The following is a 5,662-nucleotide window of genomic DNA, read 5'->3' on the forward strand; positions in this document are numbered from 1 at the left end:
CTTCTTCCTTTCTTTCTTTCTTACTTCTTTTTTCTTACTTTCTTTCTTTCCTTCCTCCCTTCTTTCTTCTCTTTCTTCCTTCTCCTTCTTCTTTCTGTCTTTATTCCTTCTTCCTTTCTTTCTTTATTTTTCTTTCTTCTCATCCCTTCTTTCTTTCTTACTTCTTTCCTTCTCCTTCTTTCTTTCTGTCTTCTTTCCTTATTCTTTCTTCTCTTCTTTTTACTTTCTTTCTTTCCTTCATCCTTCTTTCTTTCTTACTTTCTTCTTCCTCCCTTCTTTCTTTCTTTCTTTCTTCTTTCTTTCTTTCTTTCTTTCTTCTTACTTTCTTTCTTTCCTTCATCCCTTCTTCTTCTTACTTTCTTCTTCCTCCTTATTCTTTCTGTCTTTCTTTCTTTCCTGTCTTTCTCTTCTTTCTTTCTTTCTACTTCTTTCCTCCTCCCTTCTTCTTTTTTTCTTCTGTCTTCTTCCTTCTTTCTTTCTATTTTCTTTCTTTCCGTCATCCATTGTTTCTTTCTTACTTCTTTCCTTCCTCCCTTCTTTTTTCTGTCTTCTTCTTCTTCCTTTCTTTCTTTCTTTCTTTCTTCCTTTCTTCTTCTTCATCCTCTTTATTTCTTACTTTCTCCTTCATCCCTTCTTTCTTTCTGTCTTTCTTCCTTCTTCCTTTCTTTCTTTCTTACTTTCTTCTTCCTTCCTCCCTCCCTTCTGTCTTTCTTTCTTTCCTTCTTCCTTTCCTCTTCTTTCTTTCTTACTTTCTTTCTTTCCTTCGCCCTCCTTCTTTTTCTGTCGTTCTTTCCTTCTTCCTTCTTTCTTCTTACTTTCTTCTTCCTCCCTTCTTTCTTTCTGTATTCTTTCCTATTCCTTCTTTCTTTCTTACTTTCTTTATTTTACTTTCTTTCTTTCCTCTCCCTTCTTTCGTTTGTTTTTCTTTCCTTTTCCTTTTATTCTTTCTTCTTTCTTTCTTATTACTTCTCCTTCCCCCTTCTTTCTTTCTGTCTTTCTTTCTTTCCTTCTTCCTTTCTTTCTTTCTTCCTTTCTTTCTTTCTTCCTTTCTTTCTTTCTTACTGTCTTTCCTTCCTTCACCCCTTCTTTCTTCCCAGTTCCTCTCTCACCCTCATATTTTGCAATCAATCAGACGAAACGCGACATATTGAAATATTTTCCCCATTGTCATAAAATAAAATTTTATAATTCCTCTCAGAAAAAATATAGCATTAACGTGGCATAAGCGAAACATTTCATATTTCGATAAAAGTATTTCATGCCTTCAATTCCCGATGAAATACAAACAAGGAGCTTTCAAAATACACTTGAAAACGTGATTAATAATATTTCGGCGAAGAGTATTCACAGTTTATTGCTGATAAACTGAACAAACTGCAATATGGCAGCCGAACAACAACATGACAGAAGGGAAATACCTCAGGGGAGCCTTCTGCATATTAAATACACAACGGTAGGAGATCTTGATTTAAATTTATGGAAAATATGGAAAATGGTGTAGATGAGCTTCCGGTTTGTCACACTCTGTAAGCAAGACTACAAGCGATAATGGTTGTGTGGTTAACAATTTCACTTAATAAGCACGTGGTTTCAGGTTCAATCCCACTGTGTGGCACCATAGGTAAGTGTCATGTACTATAGCGCCAGTCCGGTTAATAATTTGCCAGCGAATTTGATAGATGGAAACTATGCTGAAGCCCGTCGTATATATGTGCGGCGTGTGTGTGTGTGTGTGTGTGTGTGTGTGTGTGTGTGTGTGCGTGTGTGTGCGTGTGTATATGTTGAGCCGTTAATCCCTACACATATTTTCTTTCTCCATTTGTTTTCCTCTCAATACTATCTATCGAAGTGTGTTTGTCTGTAAATGTGTTTTATGTGTGTATGTGTGTGTGTGTATGTGTGTGTGTGTGTGTGTGTGTGTGTGGTGTGTGTGTGTGTTTGTCCTCCCATCATCGCTTGACAACCGATGCTGGTGTGTTTATATCCCAGTAAACTAGCGGTTCGGCAAAAGTGATCGATAGAATAAGTACTAGGCTGGCAAAGAATAAGTCAAGGGCTCGATTTGTTCGATTAAAGGCAATGCTCCAGCATGGCTGCAATCAAATGACAGAAACAAGTGAAAGAGTAAAAGAGTATATATATTTTTTTTATACAAAAGTTTTCAATATATGTATATGTGTGTGTGTATGTATATAATATATATATATATATATATATGAAAATTTCGTATAAAATGTGTGTGTATGCTATATATATATATATATATATATATATAGATATATATATATATATTACATACATCACACATACATATATACATACATACATACATACATGCATACATATATACATACATACATACATTCATACATATAAACATGCATACACACATACATACATACATACATACATACAACATACATACATACATACATACATACATACACACACACCACACACTAATATTTGAAAGAAGATTATGTTATATTGTTGTCACTTAAATTGAATTAAGAACACCATGGCACATTTGCACATCTCTTGCACCGAACAACATTTGCGTGCAACACCGAAATCCGTTCATCTAAAACGAAGAATAGATTTCAAGAAATCCTACGAATCGCTCACAAAATTCTCCTCTCTCTGTATTTCGCTTCAATGAACCGTGATAAGCATGGAGATGTCAGATACTATTCGGAACGGTTTCTGGGATCACGCAACAAGCGTACCGCTAGGATGTTGGTTAACAATGGAAAAGAATGAAATATAATTTAATGTATGGAAAATGTTATTGTGTGTTTTTACTGTACTCCTATGTTCTGAATTTACACCAGATCCCTGAATTAGAGAGCGAATTGGCAAAGTCGTTAGAGTGTCGGACAGAATATTTCATAGACTTTTTTTCTACAGCTCTACACTCGGAGTTCAAATCCCGCCAGAGTCAACTTGGCATTTTATCTTTCAAGGTCGATAACGAAGTACCAAGCCAAGGTGGTAGATTAGCGGAACTGTAAAAGCGTCAGATTAGATGCTTTGTGGTATTTCTTCCCCTCGTTGCGTTCTTCTGAGTTTAAATATCGTGATGGCCTGCTTGGGTGGTTAACTGTAACTATTTCTCGGTTTAACAACTCCAACTGGCACTTTGGGCGCCTTTAGTGAAACTCATCGTACGTTTCGGATTCAGTCCTTCGTCAGTGCGTAGAGAAAATAGAAGAAAAAGAGAAAGAAGTCAAAGAGTTTACATCCTCTCAGCTCGAAAAACAAGCTCGCCGAACAACAACGGCGTCCCCTTTGTCGGTTGGCCTGATAACAATGTCCTTACGTTGACTGAGCTGCCGGGGGGCGTCCAGTTCCGATGGGGGAAGGTTCGAAATGCTTGGTTTTCTATAGAAATTGAAGGTACCGAGGTCGAAACGATATTTATTAACGAATATATCTACCGAACGGTGTAATTCTAGGCTTGGTGTCCTGATGAAGAAACGCTTTTCGAGTGTAGTAAAGTTGTCCTCAGTTGGAGGAACTGGGCTTCTGTTGTAGAAAAATGCCCTGAGTCGGATCCGACGGAGGAAACTTTCTGTATCGGCACGTGCGTCGAATTCACTTGGTGTGTTTTTTGAGAGGAATGAAATTAAAACCTCTGCTAATTAAAGCTCGTTCGGCGTGAGTGAGAGGTAAATCGCTTGGGATGGTAAAGACAGTGGAGGTGTTGGGCGAGGCAGAAGTGGGACGGTGGGGTATGAGCGAGTGAATTTTGCGAGTCTTTTGTGCAATAAGGAAGTCATACAGTTTGCTATTGAGGCGGCGTGTCTGAAGGAGTATGGCCTGAAATTGTGTGGTCGAGCAAAGAGCGGTGAGAAGAGAACGGTGGTGAGTGATTTCCCGTGTGACGCGGTCGCACTGGGCGTACAGAGTGCGGTTGGTGGCTCTCATAAGTTGTTTGGAAGTACAAGTAAGAATGTTGGTGATGTTCAGGGGATATTGAGTAGAGTTGTGTTGTCTGAAGGAAGGATGGAAATTCAGTTTGAACCCACGTGGTATGACGCTAAGGCGTAGACAGCGTCCAATAAGGTTCAAATGGCTGCAATAGCGAGTTTTCTTGAAAATGAAATTAGAATATCTAATATGTAGCCAAAGTGAGAAAATCAGTTCGCAGAATTTAGTGGTTGGGTATAATAATCAGGCAATAATCTAGTAGTTCTACGACGGCAAGACTAGAGACGTGGAGTATCCGACGTTTCGGAGTCAGTCCTTCGTCAGTGGGTAGAGAAACAAAGAAGAAAAAGAGAAAGAAATCAAAGAGATTACATCCTCTCAGCTTGAAAAACTGGCTGCAACCGATAATGAAAACAGAATAACACGGCTGCACAATCTTCTAGAAATGGTAGCCAAATCTTCATCAAACGATCGTTTTTAGATATAAAGAAGGACACATTGCATCATGTAGACTGCAGTACACAGTTTCCGAAACCAAATAAAATTTTTAAAATCGTGGCGTAAATATCTTTCAACAAGGGTTTACTCAATCACAGCGTTCTTTGGGAGGGGTTAATCACCATCATCATTAACAAGGGACGAAATGATAGTGTATTAGGATAATGAGAAACAAGATGTACATGCTGTGACAGTTTTTAAGATCTGATAAGATGCCCACTTTATACTTTAAGTATACGTATTCTAATGTTAGCCTGTTAGTTCGTTGTTATTTCTGTCACACAGCGATGAAAAGACGCTGTATCTAAGAAATTATTATCGCTTGTTGAGTTTATATTTGTCAATTCATAAGAGAGCGGTAATAGGATGTGTGTTAGATAGACTACTGTGAAGATAAAATTTAGTCTTACATTGTAACAAGATCTCTAAAATAAAGGTTGTATATTTTAGGATAAAATATTTTATCAGATTAAAGTGACAATCACTTTTAGTTCTAGTTAGTGACAAGGTCAATCCCGTTTAAGGTGAAGTTGATGTAGTTCCATTAATCGGAACATAAATTCAATGTAAGACTTCTTGAGATTACTTTAAGAAATTGACTCAACATCTCCACTTCTTTGTTTGACTTGACACTTTACAAATTTGCAGTAAGACAAAATTTTCTTCACCATTGAATTTATCTCTCTACAACGTTGAAAACTAACAATATGGCCGAAACTGTATCATACCTCATCACCTTTGACAGAGCAACAGATACTAAAATATGAATTTTGCTGCAAAATATTTCAACAAATATCGTCAAACAGAAGATGCTTTTCCCTTGAATGTGATTTCTAATTTAAAAGATGTCTTTTCCTTCTATTTTTACTTCAGTTCGCCAAAAATTACCGGATGTTGTTACAGGGCTTATTCCAGTTTGCATAATGTCGAGTTACTTGAGAGATATTTCTGTCTTAAATATGATAATAACTCACCACAAATTTTGCTCGTTGAATTACATGAGCTCGGCCAACACGAGCCAATGCCAGTTGGTTTCCGGCTGTTTGCAATGATGAATTATACTGCTACATAGCATCCATTTACAACTATATTGGCAGGAATATAAAATGGTATATTTCTGAGTTATGAACACAGTGCAGTACTGGGGACATAATTATACAAATTGATCACTAAGCTAACACTAACTACTCAATCATCTGAAGCAATCAAAAATAGTCGTCTTTCATCTTCACAA

This window comes from Octopus sinensis, linkage group LG22, assembly GCF_006345805.1.
Source record: "Octopus sinensis linkage group LG22, ASM634580v1, whole genome shotgun sequence".
NCBI classification, from domain to species: Eukaryota; Metazoa; Mollusca; class Cephalopoda; order Octopoda; family Octopodidae; genus Octopus; species Octopus sinensis.